This window comes from Aythya fuligula, chromosome 14 (assembly GCF_009819795.1).
Source record: "Aythya fuligula isolate bAytFul2 chromosome 14, bAytFul2.pri, whole genome shotgun sequence".
In the NCBI taxonomy this organism is placed as follows: domain Eukaryota; kingdom Metazoa; phylum Chordata; class Aves; order Anseriformes; family Anatidae; genus Aythya; species Aythya fuligula.
In genome coordinates, this window is record NC_045572.1 from 17,358,039 (window position 1) to 17,376,877 (window position 18,839).

At 42.6% G+C, this 18,839-nt stretch overlaps 1 protein-coding gene across 3 annotated transcripts in view; it reads left to right on the top strand.

Moving 5' to 3' along the window:
• The first annotated feature begins 558 nt into the window (after nt 1–558).
• The window catches only part of FSTL4 (follistatin like 4), a 276,166-nt gene continuing 257,885 nt past the window's right edge, over nt 559–18,839 (top strand). For 2 of the 3 annotated variants that reach the window (XM_032196664.1, XM_032196669.1), the window contains exons 1-3: nt 559–741; nt 2,412–2,479; nt 2,997–3,173. The gene's annotated coding sequence lies outside the window, so the exon portion shown is untranslated. The remainder of the gene's footprint in view (nt 742–2,411; nt 2,480–2,996; nt 3,174–18,839) is intronic. The other variant, XM_032196665.1, reaches the window with a different exon arrangement.

Genomic DNA, 18,839 nt, shown 5'->3' on the forward strand with positions numbered 1-18,839 from the left:
ACATGCTGTATTCCTCCAAGTCCAGGCAATGTGCAGATTTCAAAGATCAGGTGGTGTTTTTTTTTTCCCCAGTTTGCTTTGGATACACAAACCATTGTGGACAGCACTGCACTGCTATTATTTTCCTAGCAAACCTGAATACTTGTGCTGGTATTCAGCTTGGCACTGGTATTCAATCCACTTTGGGTTCAGGTTTTATATGGGAGCTTGTCCTTGCACCGTATTCATCACTTCAGTGAGAAAATGGATAGATAGTGGGAAAACATTATTATTTTTTTCCTCTAAGAGATGGATGTCCAAGCTTGTGGTGTAGCCAGTATGGCCCTGCAAAAGTACGACCACTACTGGCACTTCTTGTATGAAAGGATGCAGAATATTTGCATTAGGTAAGGAATGGATGAGGTAAAAATGAAGCAGATTTTCTAACGGTTAATATGTACGTAAGACAGAGTGAGGAAGAAAGGGAAGAGAGTGTTTATATTTTGTGTTTAAGGGAGTCTATATGAGTGAAGGGTGATGAAAAAGGAGTCCAAAGTCTGAAAAGGTACAGCTCAGCCAGCAGTGCCTCATCTCCACCTGTGAGATGCTGTCACATCGCTGCCCGTGCCTGTTTCTGCTGCCCAGCATCACTGCCTCGCTGCACGTCCATCACGCGTCCATCATCAGCAGACAGCGCCGTGGTGAGGTCTCCTCAACCGCTTCTTCCATGCCCCTGAAATGAGGACAGCAGGCTGGGACACTGTAAGTGATGCGTTGGACGGATGGAGCTTGATATAAATAAATTAGCCCCTGCATTGCTTCAGTTAATGATGCCGTTGATGATGACGAGCCAAGGTAAACTGGGAAGGCTCACCTGTCCTGATCAGGAGCTCACGTCAGGCTTTTTAGGTCTATGAACTGGAAAATTAATATGAGGTTTTACAACCTCTTGTTGTGCTTGGAAACAGAAGGCTGTGATACGCTCCTCAGAAGTACATAATTTTAAAACTGTACTTTAAAAATATTGATTTCTTCCAGAGAACTTGTTATGTCATATTAATGACTTCTGCCACACACTTTATGTAAACTTACAAGTCATCTTTACAGGAGGATGTGATATTTTATAACGTCACATTTAGGCAAATACTCCCCCAGACATCTTTAGAACAGTGTGAAAACTGTTGTTAACATGTGAGCTATTTACTTGCACACACAAATCTACATTTGGGGTTGTTTTTTGGTACCCTGATGGGCTACTGCAGCATTTTGTTTCTTTCTCAGTCTCAATATACCATAATTTTAATTGAGAATAGTAAATTATCATGGTAATTTGAGATATTCTCAGGTAGAGATTTACAAATAGCAGGAGGGGATCAACACTGATTGTTGCTCACTGCTGGGAAAGAGGCCTGGGAAGATGATGCTATCAGGAAGACTGAAGAAAAACAAATTATACATTGCATGTGAATGACAAATGTGCCAGGAAAAAAATGTAGAAAGGCATCTGCTTTTTCCAAGGAAGAGGAGGGCAGCACAGGCACATGAAGGAGAGCAGAAAATAACCTGTACAAGCTTGTCCTCATCCTCCTCTGATAACCTGTGCTTTTTGTAATATGTCATCTTGCAGCATGATTTTATCTCTTCCCCCAGTGATTATTTCAGTGACTATCATGCCTAAAGCCAATGCTATTCTTCTGTCTTAAGTGAAAAAGTACTGTGCACCTTGGTCACAGATGTTTCTGATGTGTGCTTCCCTCTGGATTTCTAACGTTATTAATTTTTGTGCCCTGCAAAAATATCCACGGGTTTTGAGCATGTTATGAAAAAGAAGGGACCAACAGCTGATTGTTAATGACACGTCGTCTGGTAGTCCACTCTCTACCCAACTGGCTCATGTCTCTGCCTGTCCACGATATTCCTGGTTTTATTTCTTCTGCTGCTAGACCAGAAGGGGAATTAAACTTCTCAGATTTTTCTGTTGACTTCTGAATAACAATTGGGTTTATTTCTCATTCTTACAGCCATATGCATCCTGTACTCTTTTCAGGAAAATTTTTTTCACCTCTCTTCAGCCCTCCCCTGTATCATCAATGTTTGGTGTCTGCCTTCCTATTGTACCCAGAAAATAGGGAGACTGCCTTGTTGTTTGCAAAACCCTGGGTTATTGGTTTCCTTCTTCCAATGATTTTCTAATGAACAAATGCAATGTCACCAGAAAAGCTTTGCTTGGCTGCAGTCACTATTGCGAGTCCCATACGCCCGTCAGGGTCTCCGTAAGGATTTGCTCATCTCGCTATCTCCTGCGATAATCCACGTTTAGCCTTTATCTTCTGGAAGTGTTTTTGTTAAGACTATCAGAGACTTTTTCAAAGTCAATAAAGTTAATGATGATGGGCGCACAATTCTCTGAAACCATCTTGTTTTTCCTTTAGCTGCTGTGTGTCTCTGATTTCCTCTGCGATAAAATTATCCTCTTACCACGCTCTGCCTGATGCTGACGGTAAGCCAGCGCCGCAGCGGTTGTTACAATCTGTCAGATCACCATAATTTGGCAGTTTGGCAATTAAAGCCTTTTTGCAGTTGTTTGTTTCTTTCCTGCCTCTCTGGGTTCACTTTTACTTGTTTAACAGCCACGCAGTTGTTTTCTTGCAGCCTACCTTTAAGCACTATTTTGGCAGCTCCAAATGTTTTCCTCTCCACCCTGCGCCTTTCTGGAGCAGCTTCCTCCATGGCCAGCGGTGCTGATAGCACGGTGGGGGTGGGATGTGTCCATGCTCGTCTGCACATGTTGTCCTAGGTTTTGGTCTTTGAAGACTCTCCTGAAAATAATATTTGGCTCATTCTTTATCCACAGTGTTGGTATACGCCATGGGTAGCTTTCCCCCTATTCATAACAGTGCTTTGGTTTCATTTTCTGGATATCACCTTCTGCCTATTCACGTTCTTTTTTCTTGCATTCACTCAGTTTTCATTACCTCTGTACTTGTAGCTCACAGGATGTGTCTGTTCTTCTCCAGGACTACAGAGGAGAGGCAGCAGGTTCTGCGCAGCCAAGCACAGGGGAGGCAGGACACAACAGGACGCCCACCGCTACAACATCTCCACAGACAAAAACGATTTTAATGTGCTGCAATTCGCTAACATTTGCTTCAGCCCTGGAATCTAAGTGGGGATGAGTTACTGCTGTTCTGTGGGTAAGTTTTTTCCATCCCATGTCATGTCCATGGTGCCAGGACACTGCTCAGCACTTTGGTTTCTCATCCCTCTGCTCCAGCGCAGCAGGAGGCAGTTGTGGACTCTGTCCTCTGGGTGGCTATGCTGCAGCGCTGTTTCTTTTCCCATTAACTTGAGATTTAGGCAGGTTGTTGTAGTCTTTTCTTGCAGGGTCAGTGGTATAGATTCCTTTTGTGAGTGATTTTTTATTGATGTAAACGAAGGCTTGTAAGTAGTACCCGCATTTGTCTATTCACTGACTATAAAATGGAGTCCAGCACCTTATCTCATTTCGTGAACTCAGCACCTGACTGATACTTCAAACGGTCAAAAACCACTAAGAAAAAATCAAATTGGAATTTGCTTCCTATTTTAAGCTTATAGTTCCTTGATTGTTCTGGCTGTCTGTGAATGCAAATAGGTAGTCAGACATTTTGATGCTTATTAACACACACTGGTCTACTAATTTCATGCAAATTCTTAAACCCATGTGGGAAGATTAGACACTAATCTTAGTGTCTAAAGTGCTACTAAAATAGTAGTAGATGCATTTTTATGTGCTGGGGTACGTGCCTGATTATTATTATTATTATTTTAAATAGAGAACATTCCTAGCAAGAGATCTGTGTAACTTTAACCCCCTTTCATCCATTTTTAATTATTTCAGGAAGTAAAATTTCGGTACATCACTCAGAAAATAACTCAGAGATGACCTAGGACCACTCACACAAACGGAAGGGGGACTGTGCAGGATATCCTGGTGCTGTGGAAGTCATTGTGCTTTTGGACCATCTTTTGCCCCTGTCACTCACTAATTTGTTCTTCAAAGCAAGCTTTTTTTTTTTTCTTTCTTCTCATATTTTGATTTTGCATTAGCGAGATGACTTAGCTGCAGAGAATTCCAAAGTTTATGAGAAACTTGAACAAGTTTCAAAGCTATAAATACACACAGAAACAAAAACACATAAACATCATTTTTTTCTCTGCTAAAGCACATCCTCAGAGTGAGTTTCAGTAGCTTTATAAAAATGCTGGTAGAAATTGCTAAAGCAAGTGAAAACATCATTATTCTGCTGAAAAATATGAAACATGCTGGTATCTAGGCAGATACCTCTTTTGTTTAAAATCCACCTACCAGCCAAAAAAAGACAGAAGAAAGGTCCTTGGAATATTTAAGTCTTGGCTTGTGATGGTCAATCTGCAAGCAGGGAGGGAAGTTGTTTGTTTGTTTGTCTTTGCAAGGGCTTTCTGCTGAAAGCGATGAGGCCTTAAATGTGACTGAGGATGCGATTTTGTCCAAAGTAGGTCAAGGGAAGAAAATCTTTATTGTCTGCCTACATCCTGTCTCATTTCGGGAATAGGAGAGACCAATGAGAAACACCAGCTTGTGGCCCAACAAATACAATTACTGTGCACTGTGTCTTCATTTGGATGCCACGCTCAGTTAATAACCAGATCTCTGCCATGCTTCTTTATTGCTTAGGCTGAAGGAGAAAGTAATTAAACTTAATAGGTATTGCCCTTGCTTTAAGGCCGCTATACATTTAAAGTTCCCAGCAAAAGTAATTAATACTAATAGAAGTCATGAGTCCCAAACAAAGGCATCTGTAAGCCAAGTAATCCACAACATCTAATTTTTAAAATAACTTATTTATATTCTTGTACATCTGTAAGAACATAAACTTCCTGCTTCATGGGTTCCTTCTCCTTATTCAAACATGTTGTAAACTTTCTTTTTTCAGTCTGTGAAAGCCCCTGCTCCCGTAGGATTTCAAGATTTTCAAGATTATTTTTGTCCAAGAAAAGCTATAAACTCAGACATGTCATTTTCTTTATGGAAGTTAACACCTCGAATTTGAAGGCAAGCAGGAATTTTAAAGACATATTTCTGAGTTGTAAGTTCAGAAACCAATGGACAAGCACTAAATGCTGGACAAGCCCTGGGTACAGCCACCTGACCACAGGGCTCTCTGATATTCACAGCCAGGAGAGATTTGTACTCTTACTAGAAATATATTGATGTCAACATCTGAACACAGCATCAATACCAAGTCAGCAGTGGCATGAGCACAGGTAGTTGAGCTCCTCAAGAAAGCGATCAGTGCCGTGCTCAGATGTAGCTGCAAGAACTTTGAATCATGACAGACAAGGTTTTGCTTAGAATTAGTGTCATGTTTTCCCATCGTAAATCATTTTCTACTTACCTGCCAGTCAAGCTTGGCGTGGTTGGCTGCTGCATGGGAACAGATCAATTTCTGCATAGAACTGAGAGCGAAATTACTTCTAATTGTTTTCTGGGGGAGCCATTAGATCATCTACTTGAAACCTAAGCCCGTGCAACCTTGGTGCATTTCCATGAATAACCTGTTTCAATACTTCAGTGACCCAATTATCTTAGTTCTCAAAAAACTGAACAAGTAACTTCAACTCTCCCCAGCTTCCCAAGGACAAAAAGCCAAGTACCCACATATATTCTCTCTGCTGTCAGGATCGTTGTGAAATACCAGTGGCCATGTGCTGCACTCCCTCCTCGGGCAGGCTGGCTAGTGCCAGGAAGCTGTGCTTCTTTTGAAGCTGAGTTTGTACAGCTCCCACCCACTAATTGTCACCATACCTTTTCCTTAATGTCACATTTTCCCTAATATCAGACATCCCCAACTGCGAGTGTGCTTGCTATTAATGTGTGTTTGTCCCTAGGCCAGCTCAGTGAGCTCATCTCAGCGAACCCTGCACATCAGTCAGGTGGGTTTTATTTGTCAGTCACTGCATCCTTCTTGTAATTTCTTCCCAATATTTCCACATTCATCCTGAAATGGGGATCCAGTGACTGAGCACAGTATTTCGCAGTGGTTTTGCCCATGTTGCTGTAGGAGGCAGTACTACCAGCAGTGAATGCTTCCCATCTGTGGGGCTTTTCAGGGAACTGGGTAAGGACTGTCAAGCCCCCGCTGGAGAAAATGTAGTGACAAGTGCCCTTAATGTTATTTTGGGTAATATGTTCTCTCGCTACGGATATTGACAAAAAGTCCATTAAAAATTACTAAGCATCAAGGAAGTTACTGAAGGAAAGCAAAGATCTATTGATTTCTTTCTTTACAGATATTCTATTTATCCTATTTAGCAATTGCAGTTTTGCAGTTATCTTTTGTGAGGGCAATTATCAAACCAGTGGAATTAAATGGCCAGGAAAATCCTATGGAGATTTGTGGAAGGAGAGGGAGGGAGGTGAGGGGCTCCATCGTCTCTCTTTGATGTCCAAGTGCCTGATTCAGGCACTGTGGCCATGAGAGCCCCTGCTGCTCGGCGTGCAACCTGTGTCCTCATTTCCCTCTGTGTGTGCATGTCTGGACCCCCACTGCATGAGAAAGGAAAGAACAAGACTTTCAAGATACATCCTGCAGGGTAGGACAAGGCATCATCTTTGTTTTCTGCTTTTCATCTGATATTGCCACAGTGGAGTCTGTTCTCGTTTTCCTCTTTTCTCTCATGGTTTAACACTGAAGCTCAGTTTAGGATCTTCGCAGTGTGCTTTGTGTGCTCACTTTCTTCCTGTCATTTTGAAGCAGCTGGTGATCTTCTGTACCACTAGTTTTGTCTTTTTAATGCTGGAATAGGCATGATAAAGATTTAATATGACTTCTTGTTTCTCTTTTTTCTTCTTTTTTTCTTTTTTTTTTTTTTTTGAGCAATTGGATGGAATCAAAACAATATCTCTAATGTCACAATTCACTGAAATACGAAAAGAAAGCTCCTGAGGCAGCTCTAAGCACAGTCCTGCAGAAAACTCTCTAGATCTGTTCCCAGAGATTACAGCACCTAATAGGATGGTGACAGCAAGTGTACACAGAAGCGTTTCCTTCCCACTCCTCTCATTTCGCATTCTTCCAGAGCAGTGGAGATTGAAAGGATCTTGATCTCGTGTTTTCCAGGCTGCTGGTATATATATGAGTAAAACCAATGGAAATTTTTGAGCATGATCTTGGTTTGCAAAAGGTCTCAAGAGCAAGCAAACGGACCAGGAACGTCGCTGGCCTGGGGGTCGCTGGCTCTGCTCCACGGCCACCCCTTCCCGCTCCAGCCCCAGCGCTGGCTCCGTGACAAGCTGCTGTGCAGGAGCTCTCCTACAGTTTGTTTTCTCCTTAGATGACCAATGTCAGTCCAATTCATTCCCAATATAGTATAATCCTTTCATTTTTAAAGACTTGTCTCTTTATTAAGTTGTTAATTAGCTTTAATCATGCAGACCTTTGTTCCGTCTCTGTTCCTGCTGTCTGACAGATCACTTCAGGGCCTCTCCTCCGCTTCCATCCTCGTCTGGGGTCTCCGTCTCTCTGCTCTGCCTCCTCTCTTTTCCTCATAGCCCAAAAAACTTGACCCTGCTTTTAATGTCTCTGCTGGCATTTTGCTTAATGATCCTATTACACATTCTTGAAGCCCTTTTCACTCAAGATACTCAGGGCTTTATCGGCATCAATTAATTTCCAAACACCTCTGTTTTATCATGCAGATTTTACACATGGGTAAACCAGGGCATGGAGAAGTCAGCCAGTTCGCTCAGCATCACAGACAGAAGGAGCACAGTTTAAAAAGTGCCATGATCTTCGGTGCTGCCAAGCATTGACAGTGTCTGCAGACTTCATTTGTAGTTCTAAGTGGCAGAAATCAAACCGCAGTAGATCTAATATCCATGCACTCATCCATTTCCTATGTGTTGATGTGAAAGAAGCATCTCTGCTGGCCTGTGCATTTACAAAATGCGTAGCTGAAGTTAGCATACTATTAATCTGAGTACTTCAAAGATGAGCTAAGGAGTGCAGGGTAATATTTAATCTCCTTAGATAAATATCAGCATCCCAAGCATGCAGTGCCGTAAACATTTAGACATCAGGAAAACCACTCTTATCGTATCAGTCTGGTCTCTTCTGCTTCATCTTGTTCAAAGGAACTTGAACGCATTTATCATGACTGAGTTGAAATTTGCCACTTCAGTTCCAAATCCTTTAATGGCTTTTTCATGTGACCAGCGCTGCAGGGGTCTTGTTTTGATGTTCAACAAGAAAGACACATAAATGTAAATGCCTTGCTCCTGACTCTTACTTATTCTTTTTAAATTGAATTCATGAGTTTTCTTGTCAATACAAATTAGATAAATAGCTGGAAGAAGTTGTTAGCTTATTTCTGGTGTGTTTGGTTTTGTTGTTGTTTGTTTGTTTTTAGTTTGCTAGACTTGATTATGCATTTGTTGACAAAGGGAAGGGAAAGGAAAAAAATCCATCACAATTATGCACATTTTGCTTCAGGGCTCGAAAGGGCAATCCAGAATTCAGATGATAAACTAGTTAAGCAGACAGATTAAGAAATGGCAAGGAAACCAAGTCCCTGCTTTTAAACCATCAGGCAGCTGCTTAGGCATTTTCTCCAAGTATATCATCAAATTGAACACTAAAAGATTCCTGTCTCCTAAAATGCCCAGCTTATACCCTGAGGCGACCAAAAGACGTTTTCCTTTGGCCAGACATGGTGGAGTAGTGTGGGTAGGTGACTGCACGAGGCTTGAGCAGAAGTCGGGCCTGTTGTCCTCTGTGTCTCCCTGCTTGAAGGCAGTGATGTGTGGGGGTGAAGTACAGGCGGTGGGGAGCACCAGGCAGGCACACGATGAAATGATGCCTACAGAAAGGGGCGAGCGGGGAGGAGGCATGGGCTTTGGGAACTTGGCTGCTGCAGAGAAGCAAGGAACAAGAGTTCATCCTTCTCAGTTAGAAGTCAACAAACAAACAAATAAATAGCTGTGGCTAGCCAGCTTTATTCTTCCAGCTAACTACGTGTTTGCAAATAGTCAGCACTTGCCTATTAAAAAGTAATATGTCCCAGTGTGGCACTCGGATAATGAGTTCGTTCGCCAGAGGCTTCATGGTGTGGTCAGGGAAAACGTCCCCCAAATAGGACTCTTATGCAGGGGGAGAAGGAGGTTCATGGCAATTAATTTGTCACTCCAGTTGTTGCCCCTCCCGACCACTTACAGTGCACGACACCCTCCCACCAACTGCTGCTTTTCCTTTTGAGCTTTCCCCAGCTCCTTACGTGGAGCATCTCCCCTCATTTCAAGCTTGTCTCAAGGTCTAACGAGGCGGGTGGTGGTGTCTGAGGCAAAGCCTGGGCTTGGAATCGCTCAATGGAAAAGGCATGTGCTCATCCATGCATATTTGATACATCAGCTCTAAAAATAAAAGGGCTGTTTTATCTAAGAACAATGCGTTTTCCAGCCTAAGTCAGAAATAAATCAGATGACTGCTATTTTGAGCTGTCATGCTCCTTTGACTGCAGGCTAATTTTCCTAAGCAATACCTGCTGGAAAAAAAAAAAAAAAAAAAAGGAAAAGGAAGGAAAAAGGAAAAACTGATTGTCAGCTTGTTGCATTCCTGCAGCAATGTGTTAGGGTGTTGGGGGTAGCCTGAAAGGGACGACGGGTGTTGCAAGTCCTATAAAATCATCTTGAAGGACACAGCAGAGCCTTGGGAAATAAAGATAAAGGGACCTGCTTTCCCGTTTTCCAGGAGCAAAGTGGTGGCCTCCCCTATGAGATGAAGCTTTCTCCGCCGAGCTTTTGTGTCTGGGAGCTGCAGGAATTGGCAGGGGGCTCCTCCGCCGCCCCCCGGCAGCGCTGGGCAGAAGCCTTGGAGCCTGCGGGCTGCGGTGCTGCAGGGCGCGCGGTAATTAAAAGGATTTATCTCCCCTTCCCAGGATCCTGCCTACCCTGGCAGAAAAACATTCCCGCTGAAATGATCTAAACGAGACAGGAAGGAGAGGGAAAGCTTTATGCGCTCTGCGGTGCTCCTCAGAGGCAGGCGCTGCCGTTTTTCTGGGTGGAAGTGAGCTTCGCTGGCCTGAACATCAGACGCTCGGGTTGAAGCTCTGCATTAAAATGGTTTCATAAAGCAACCTGAATTAGGGGCCGGCTCCAGCCTTTTCATCGTGCAGGACACTCTGTTTTTTCCTCTCTCTGCATGTCTGCGTGCCCTTGTATTTTTCTTGTAATTGTTGGGACAGGCTTTCTCTCTCTCACTATTTTCCCTCAGCTTGTAGATGTCTTGTAATCTATCTCGGCCCACATAAAGGCCCTCTTTCATGCTTGCTGTCCCCATAATGATGCCTTCTGTTATGCAGGAGCTACTTTCTATCCGCTGTTGTATTCTACCCTTTGTGGAAGAATTGATATTGTTCATTTGGCTGTCGCACGCCGCTATTAGGGAATGTGAAGGAAGGGCTTCCTTTCTGAGACACGGCTCCTGCTTTCTGAATAACAGCGCGATAGATGCAAGATCTTCCCTGCAGTAAGAGAAAAGGAGGAGAGCACAGACACAGCATCCTTTTCCTCCATGCCCTGTTAGCGTTTCTACTAGTCCTGAGTTCCCTTCGCCTACGTGAATGCAAAGGGCTGACCTGTCCTTTGTGTGCACAAACAGTGAATGCAGATATTTCTGGTAACAGGAGCTTTTTATTATTATTATTATTATTAATTTATTTTTTTAACCATTTGTCACGTTCCTCTTCAGTTTGAAATCTTCGTTAAACCTCCATTCTTGATTGTTCCACTGTAATTTCATATAGCCAGAGAGAAAATAAATAGTTTGTAAAAGAAAATAAATAGTTTGTAGGAGCCAGCTGGAACTGCAGAGCTGAGAGAGAACAATCCTGGAGTGGCTGGTGTGCGGTGGAGAAGGTTGCTAGACAGGGCCGTAAATTATGTCATGTGTGCTTCATCAATTATATAGATAAAACTGTGAAGGAGAGTGGTTTGTCAGAAAAGATAAGAAAAGAGGGACTGAACCTAGATATATGTCCTGTGCTGATGATCTGGTCGTTTTTAGAAGTGAGAGGAGTCACTTGTAGAAGCCACTTAATAAATTTAATGACTATTGGAAGGGACAGGATAAAAAAGGGCTGAGATAAAATGTTAAGTGTGCTTGCAACTGCAAAATCAGAGCTACTTTGCTAAGTTTGCTAATGACTGTAGGTGTGGCCTGGACACAAAGGAAAGGTCGGGGTTACCTTCTGAATGGAAGGGGAAGGGGCCCCATCTGGGGACCAGGCTCAGGTGAGGGCTGGGACATCACCTGAAATCTCTCGTGCTTACCCCAGTCTGGTTTCTCAGGTGACTGGGCTGCAGATGTGCCAAGGTCAAGCACGCCCCTGGGGTTATAGGTGCTTCCAGACGTGAACAGGCACAAGAAAAATGTTTCACTGGGCATTTTTAACATTTCCTGTCTGTTCCACATGGAAGGAGGAAGGAATAGGGGAAAAACAATTTGAGCATCCCAGAAAATAGACATAAACCTGTTTGGGTATTGAAATAATTGTGAGCTGGAGCTAGTGGCATTTCTTCTATTCCCTTACCCAGGTGTTTGCTTTACTCTGTGCCTGCTTTGCAGTGGGGGGGTGGCAAAGCCCCCTTTCCTCAAAGGCTGTGGCCCTGCTAGCATTTTTCTAGAGCAGAGAGTGAAATGAATTCCTATATGTCAATGACAGAAAGTCCTCTGAGCTGTATTAAAGACACACCATGGGCAGGTGACAATGACAAGGACAGTTTTTCTTCACTGTGTTGCTCTATGGCTTTCAGTAAAGGAAAGGTCCTTTGGGAAGACAATAAAGGGAACCTCGCCTAAAAAATAAAACGGGGACTGGGAGGTGAAGAAGGGGAAGAGTGAAAAGTGCAAGTGTCTTTTTTGTTTTAATAGGTTTTTCATCAGGTCATCTAATGGTCTTATTTCTGTGTGCAATAAATTGTAAAACTCCAAACCCATGGATGGGATGGATGTGTGGTTTCACCAAGGCCCTATGTAGGTCCTTAGCATTAAAGTCAAACACCCCCCTTCAAAACCAGTCCTAATAACAGGTGGTATCAGTGCACACCAATTTGTGGTCTTAACTGCCAAAAGATGGCAATGACCTGATACAAAGTAGTTTCCAAAGGCTGGAAAGTTGGAGTTTGCCAACATACTGCTACCACTGGAACCTCCCCTCTGCACTGGCTGGAGAATGCCACCATCACCCAGGGCTGGATTAATTACATCCCCATCATCTCATGATGACTGATGGCTTTTAGAGCTCATGATGCTGAAAGCTGAACTCCTCCTGGTGGGCCACTGCATTGAGGAGTGCTCTCGCCAGCTCATGGGAGAGTTCAAGGGACGGGTTTTCATTAAGAGAAAATATGTTTGACAAAATTCACCTCTGCTGAAATTATCTCAGGTTACATCCTTGGTCAATTTTGTCCATTATTTGATTTTATAATTTGTATCAAGACAGTATTTTTTTTTTTTTTAATGAAACCATTTCCGTTGTCTGTACCTATTTCTGGCAGGAAGCTCTCACACAACAAAGTTTACCTTTCATTTGTTCCCGTGTAATAACCCATTAGGTTTGCTGAGAAATGCCATGTTTCTTATGCAATGTCAACACCTACTTCCATTTACTCTTTCTCTTCAGAAAACCCAGCGTGAATCCCAGATGCTGCAGTGTGCCGGTGTCCTTGACCCAGTGGAGTGCTATGAGAAAGTAATTAAAGGAAACAAATTGATGAGGATTTAGGGCTGGAAAAAAAAGCACAGCCTTTTCTTTTCTTTTTCCTTATTGCAGTGGTGAGACTCAGTAGGCAAAGTGAGGTTGAAAGGTTTCCAGCTGGGTCACAGGCTCTGTGTTGGTACTTCCCAAAGGTCAGAGGTCTGAATAATTTCAGGAATGCTTAATTTTAATTTTCAAATCTACTTTTTATAGTTTACATCATGTATTGATATCCAATTACAAAAAAACAGAAAGCAAAACAGACCTCAGAGATTTCCTCTGTTACTGAGTAATTTTCTCTCCTGGGGAGGAGATGGCAAGGTTAAACAGGAGAATCTCATCCGACATTTTTATCTAGGATCTTTGCTGACAGAATCTACCGGCAAGTTGTTTCCATCTCTAAATCTTATCTTCAGATAAAAATCAACTGTATTTTGTGTGGCATATATCAAATTCATGAGATGCATTTTAGATACTTGAATAATTCAAGTACTGATTTTCACTAGAGCTCATATTTCCCTGATATAGTAACACAGATGTTGTGCTGTTAGCTTTAAATGATTTATTTCCACGTGTTAATAAACCAACGATTCTGTAAGACTCTTCCAAGCTCTCTTAGTTAAATCTAGGGAACCCTAACAAGTTTCCACAGTACCAGCTACAAATAAATCCAGTGCAAACACAGGCTTTTGCTGTTTCTTTGGAAAATACTCTTGCTGAAGGGTTTCTTAGCCAGTAAGATGATTGGTGCAGATGACTTCCAAAAGCTGCAAAACTCACAGTTTCTCCTAGAAATATATATATGTATATATATGATATTTTGAGTTTTATATTCCTTTATTTTATTTTAGGTTAAATAAACAAAAAGGGCAGAGGCTCAACATCTACTAGTGCTGAACTTTGAAACTGCTGCGTGTGCATATACTCAGGGAGATCTGGGAGGCTTCTCAACCCCCAACTCCCCTTACAAAGTTGACTCAAACCAGCTAGAAAAGTTCTAACAACTTTTCCCTTTTTTACATGCCTTATTGGAGCCATGCTTTTTAGATTCTTACTCACAGCTTGGTCCCTCTGATTGCTCCTGCTCTGGCTTGGTGGACCTGGGGCTGCTGCTGTGCTGAAGGTCACCAGGTGCTGCGGGGTGGAACAGGTGAGGCTGCTCAAACTCCTCCATAAAGAGGGGATGGCAAATAAGGGCCTCCTGCTGGAACTGAAATCCATTGCAGAAATTGCAGTCTAGGAAGGTTGGGTGTGATTTTGTCCCAGGCTGGAGCAGTTTGTTAGAGATCTATGGCAAACCATGCTGGGATGGTAGGGAACCTTCTCAGAAACCTTGTTCCTCCCATGTACAAGAGCTGTGCTTTCTGTCCTTGCTCTGTAACAAGCAGTTTGGGGTGAAGTAGGTGGAGGTTTTGGAGGTGGATCATGGACAGCTGATTCCACACAGAAAGCTTCCTCCTCTAAGTTAGAGACCTCTTACAACCCCCTTTTTTCCACAAAAACGTGGTATTTCTGATCCTAACCTCCTGCCATGAGGCTCACAGGGATGGATGAGAGTTTGGATAATACGGGATTTGTCACAAAAAGTAATGGAAGAAGGATGGAGACCCTAACTTGTAAATAGTTTGGGTAGAGAATAAATGCCACAGAACCGTCTGTTATAAAAATTCTTTACTGACATTAATAAGACTTGGAACACCTGGAAGAGAGATAACGATTATAGGTACATGATCAATGCTCCAAATGACATAGTACAAATCGGCGTTTGTTTTGTGCGTGCTTGTGGGTTTTGTTGTTGGTTTTTAAGTTTGACAGCATAAAGCAAAGCAGCTGGTGTGTAGGTGCCTGAGCAGTGCTGTTTGTGCACCTTACTTTCAGATGTGTCAGGCTGACTTTTGCTTTTTTTAGGAAGAAGAGGCCTGCGCAGCCTGCTCCAAAGGCACCCGTCAGTCAGGGAGGCAATTCAGAGCAGGCCCCGGGAGCCTGCTCCGCTCGGCCTCCGCAATGTCATCCCCACCCCGACTGGGACTTGTTCTAAATTGTCAGAAATACTATATTTATAATGTATAATTTATGTTTTTAATATGATTTAAAAAGCTGAAATATTACTTCTACTGAAGTCTGGGGTTGAAAAGTCCCCTGGGCACTTAAGCAGTTAACATTGAACAAAATGTGCGTAGTGAAGAGGTACCGAATGCGTCAGCTCAATTCCCCGGTCACTGGATTTCTCCTGGTTCAACCGAAGTAGCACAGATTGTGTTTTTTAGAATTTTCTCCGGTTCATTTTTTCATTAGTTTGTTTTGGATTTGAGCCCATAAAAGTCCCCACAGAGTGTAAAGTTGAATCGTACGGCTCTTTATATTGAATTTCTGTTCCTGTTCTTAGGGCAGGTAAAAGGAAGCTGTTAATCACACACCTTAAGACACATCAGCAAATGCAAAGTTTAATATGCACATATTTCTGTGCAATTGCGCTGAATATTGTGTGTGCTTACAGACCCTCATAAAATCGGTGGGGGGAGGAGTTGTTTGGTGCTGCTGGGATGTATCAAGGCAAAACTACTTTGGAGTGAAACCCAGTCTGATCATAGATATAGCACAGCACGCTTCACTGGAAGACCAGTGGGCGTTATCCTGAACTGCAGACTTTGTTCTGCATTCCCCAGAGCCCTATATAACTGGGTGAGTGGTTATCTTTCATTTCAGAGGGATCAGCTATTTGCCAGGAGCTGCGGCCTGGTTGATGGGGCTGTGGTGCAAGAGGACACAGCTTCTGGGTCCCTCCTGTGCATGCATGGTGTTGGCTGGGAGGAGCAGGACTCATCCTTCAGTACCTTTCTTTATAAGTACAGCTTGTCTAAAGCACTATCACACACTTACTTATCTCCGTCTGGCTCTGTATTTTGAAGTCCTCATCTGAATGGTCCAGGATAGTGAAGGGTGTCTGTTTTAGACAGAAGTAAGAATGGACATTTGAAAGCTACCTGGGATTTTCACTGCCTCTAATTCTCTTACTTTTCTACCTAAATCTCTAACAATGAAATGTGAAGTAAGGAATAGCTGGATCTCCCTGTATATGGGAGACCCTGTATATGAGTTTTGGGACCCTGATAGCTGGGACCCTGTATATGAGTTTTGTGGCATTTTGGCAGTAGCTCCGTGTGCTGGTCTAGAGAGCACAGGTACTGCCTGATGGGCCTGTCACAGTCAGGTCGTGAATTTTACGGGATGTTCCCTGTGGCCAGGAACAGATCTGATAAAAATAGGAAGAACAGTTGTAATCAAGGTCTCAAGGATGAACAGATAACCGCAGCTCTAGGTATTAAAATTCCTTCTCTTATGCTCTTCTATGCAGGGTTTTGGATGTGTCCTTAGGTTAAAGATTTTTGCATTTGAATCTCAAAATAGACTAAATTGACTTTTCTTATACACTTCAAAGATACTTGGGAATACCCAGGGAAGAGTGAAGTCCATGCGGTGGCTGCAGTGTACGTAGAGTCCTACAAAACAAATGTAGTGACTGGAGCCTATGAAAGGCTGATTTGATAGAAAAGGCCTTGCATTAGGATTTGTAGATTAAATCTTTACCTCATTCCAGTCAGTCTGTGCCCTATTTGCTAAAATAGGATGGATGTTTCCATTTGTCAGGGGTGGTATTAAGAGAACAAAATCCAATAACGGTGAGTGTCTCAGATGCTGGTGATACAGACCGTTCAGCTATTTGTGCAGGGGGCTGCAGTTTTGTTGACTTTCTACAGCCAGTAAAATGGAAAAGTTGTCACGTCTTGTTGTTTGTTTTCCTTTTCTTTAAATTCATCATATGCAAAGAAGAAGAATATTAGAATGACACCCTGGACAGGAAAATAATGATATTGCTAGTTCTTCTCTCTCTGCTTTAAATTGTTTTCACTTTCCTTTTGCTGGTGGTTTACTTTGTGTGCACATCCAAATTTTAGTAAGCATTTGTGCAAGACAATCAATAATGTGACAGGAGGGAGAAAAGTAGAAATTATTGAATGCTGAAGCTTTTAAGAATCGTATTGACTTAGGAGGGCTCTCTGCTGCTATCATGGTTATCTTCACCTCTGTTAGGAGTGTTTCACAGATGCATCCAGGTTGATATTGAGTGACTATCTCAAGTCTTATACGTTTGCATAAATCCAAGCTGTTAAATTTTTAGAACTTTAGGACACACACACACATTTTTCAGATTTTTTTTTTCAACGCCCTCGTTGTCCAAAACAAGTAAATATTTACTGATGCCTCTGAATCAAAAAGACAAATAACCCAGAACTGAATATCTTAAAGCAGACTTACAATTTTTGATCCATACCTGTGATTTAGGAACGAGCTAGGGAGAGCTGATGCCAAATATTTTCACTTCTGATGCTGTCAATATTGGCAGATGAAGACAGTATTTTCTCCTGGGCAATAACACTTGTCATGGGTGGGGGTTCAGATCCATCCTCTCTGTCTCTGCTAGGCTGAGTTGTTCAGAAAGTTCTTTAATGCTGACACAAGCTTTGCTCACTGTTACTTCGGTACAACCATGAGTTAGAAGATAGAAGTATTAAATTCTTAATTTAATACCCTAACAGCTGCTGATGTACTGGGCAATCTCTGAGGTCTGTGTGACCACTGCCCTGTGAAAGTCTGTAGTGCAGGAAGAACAGAGTAACTGGACTTTTTGCAGAAGAGATGCTGTTATCACAAAGTCCGTCCCATCTATCAGGTGTGTGATACCAGTGGGTGACCCCGCTGTAGGGGCAGGTCCGTGGTTCCCCACCTCCTTCCCTGGGCACCACTGAACCACTTCAAATGGTTCAGCTCCAGAAAACAGGCAAAACAAATGGTCATCTACTCAGACTAATGAAACCTCAGTGCTCCTGCTAAGATTTTAGAGTAGTTTAAATGTCTCTTATATGTAGAAGACACTACTGTATTGTTTAATAGTTGTATTTTTTTCCTCCAAGAGGCTCTCATCTTATTTTTCAGAGATTCTCCTAGTCCTTAAGTAACTCTTCTTGTATATTCAACTTTGCTACCTTATTTTCCATATGCTTCTGGAATTTGCGCTGTTTGTTACAGTTCCCTAATCAAACTTTAAAGCATCTGTGTATTTAATGAGTAACGCTGGCAGTCTTAACTATTCAGTATGGCTAGATGATGAAAACATTTAATTTGCTCGGTGAGAGATATGCAAGTCAAAGCTTCGCTTAAGAGTGGTGCAATTAAATTCAAGTGGTCTATAGTTTTCCCAGACAACAAGAAATTGTTTTTGGTTTTTGAATGTACATCTTCAGTGGTGAAAGTTGAGGCAACCAAAAACTAATCACAGCCTAGGAAATAGCTTTAAAATTCATGATCAGCCTTGTATACAAAGCTTCTTGCTATAGCAGATAATTCAGGCTTTTATGTTTGTCCTTTATTTCTTGAGCGTTTGGAATGCTTTATGACATGATCGCTTAGGAGAGCATGCCCAGTTTGTTCCCAGATGCCTACAGCCTGGGCTTGGGCATGAACAGGACTTCTACATGGAGCCTCCACAACCTGGTTTTAATGCTTTGATATCTTTTTAAATTATGATCAGAAGAAGAAAAAGATGGAGGTGTCACTCTCTGAAGGTTCAACCTAATTTGGAAGCAGGAATAATAGCAGCTTGAATTCAGGGACCCATTGGTGCTCGCTTGCAGTCTCAAGGCAGATATCGGAGCAGGTTTTTGCAGCCTGCTGGCCCAGGGCTTTGCAGACCATTAAATCTGCCTGAGAGCTGCACAGACCTGCTCAGGCTTTCCAAGGAGGATTTTGTTGTTGTTTAAGGGGCTGAGTAAATCAGTCGAATACCTCTGTGGTGAGAAGAGACTTACCTAAGGGGGAAAAAATGCTGTTAGAGACTTCTGGATTCAGCCTCCACTGGATTGATCTTGGAGAAAAATTGGAGGCCTTGTACAGAAGCCTTAGTCTGATCAGTCACTGTCTGGTCCCTCTGGATGCGAGGTTTCCCATTTACAGTAATGGCTTTGCAATGTGAAAACCCACCAGAATAAAGATGAAACTCTTGATCTCATGCAGCGTGACCACCAGAG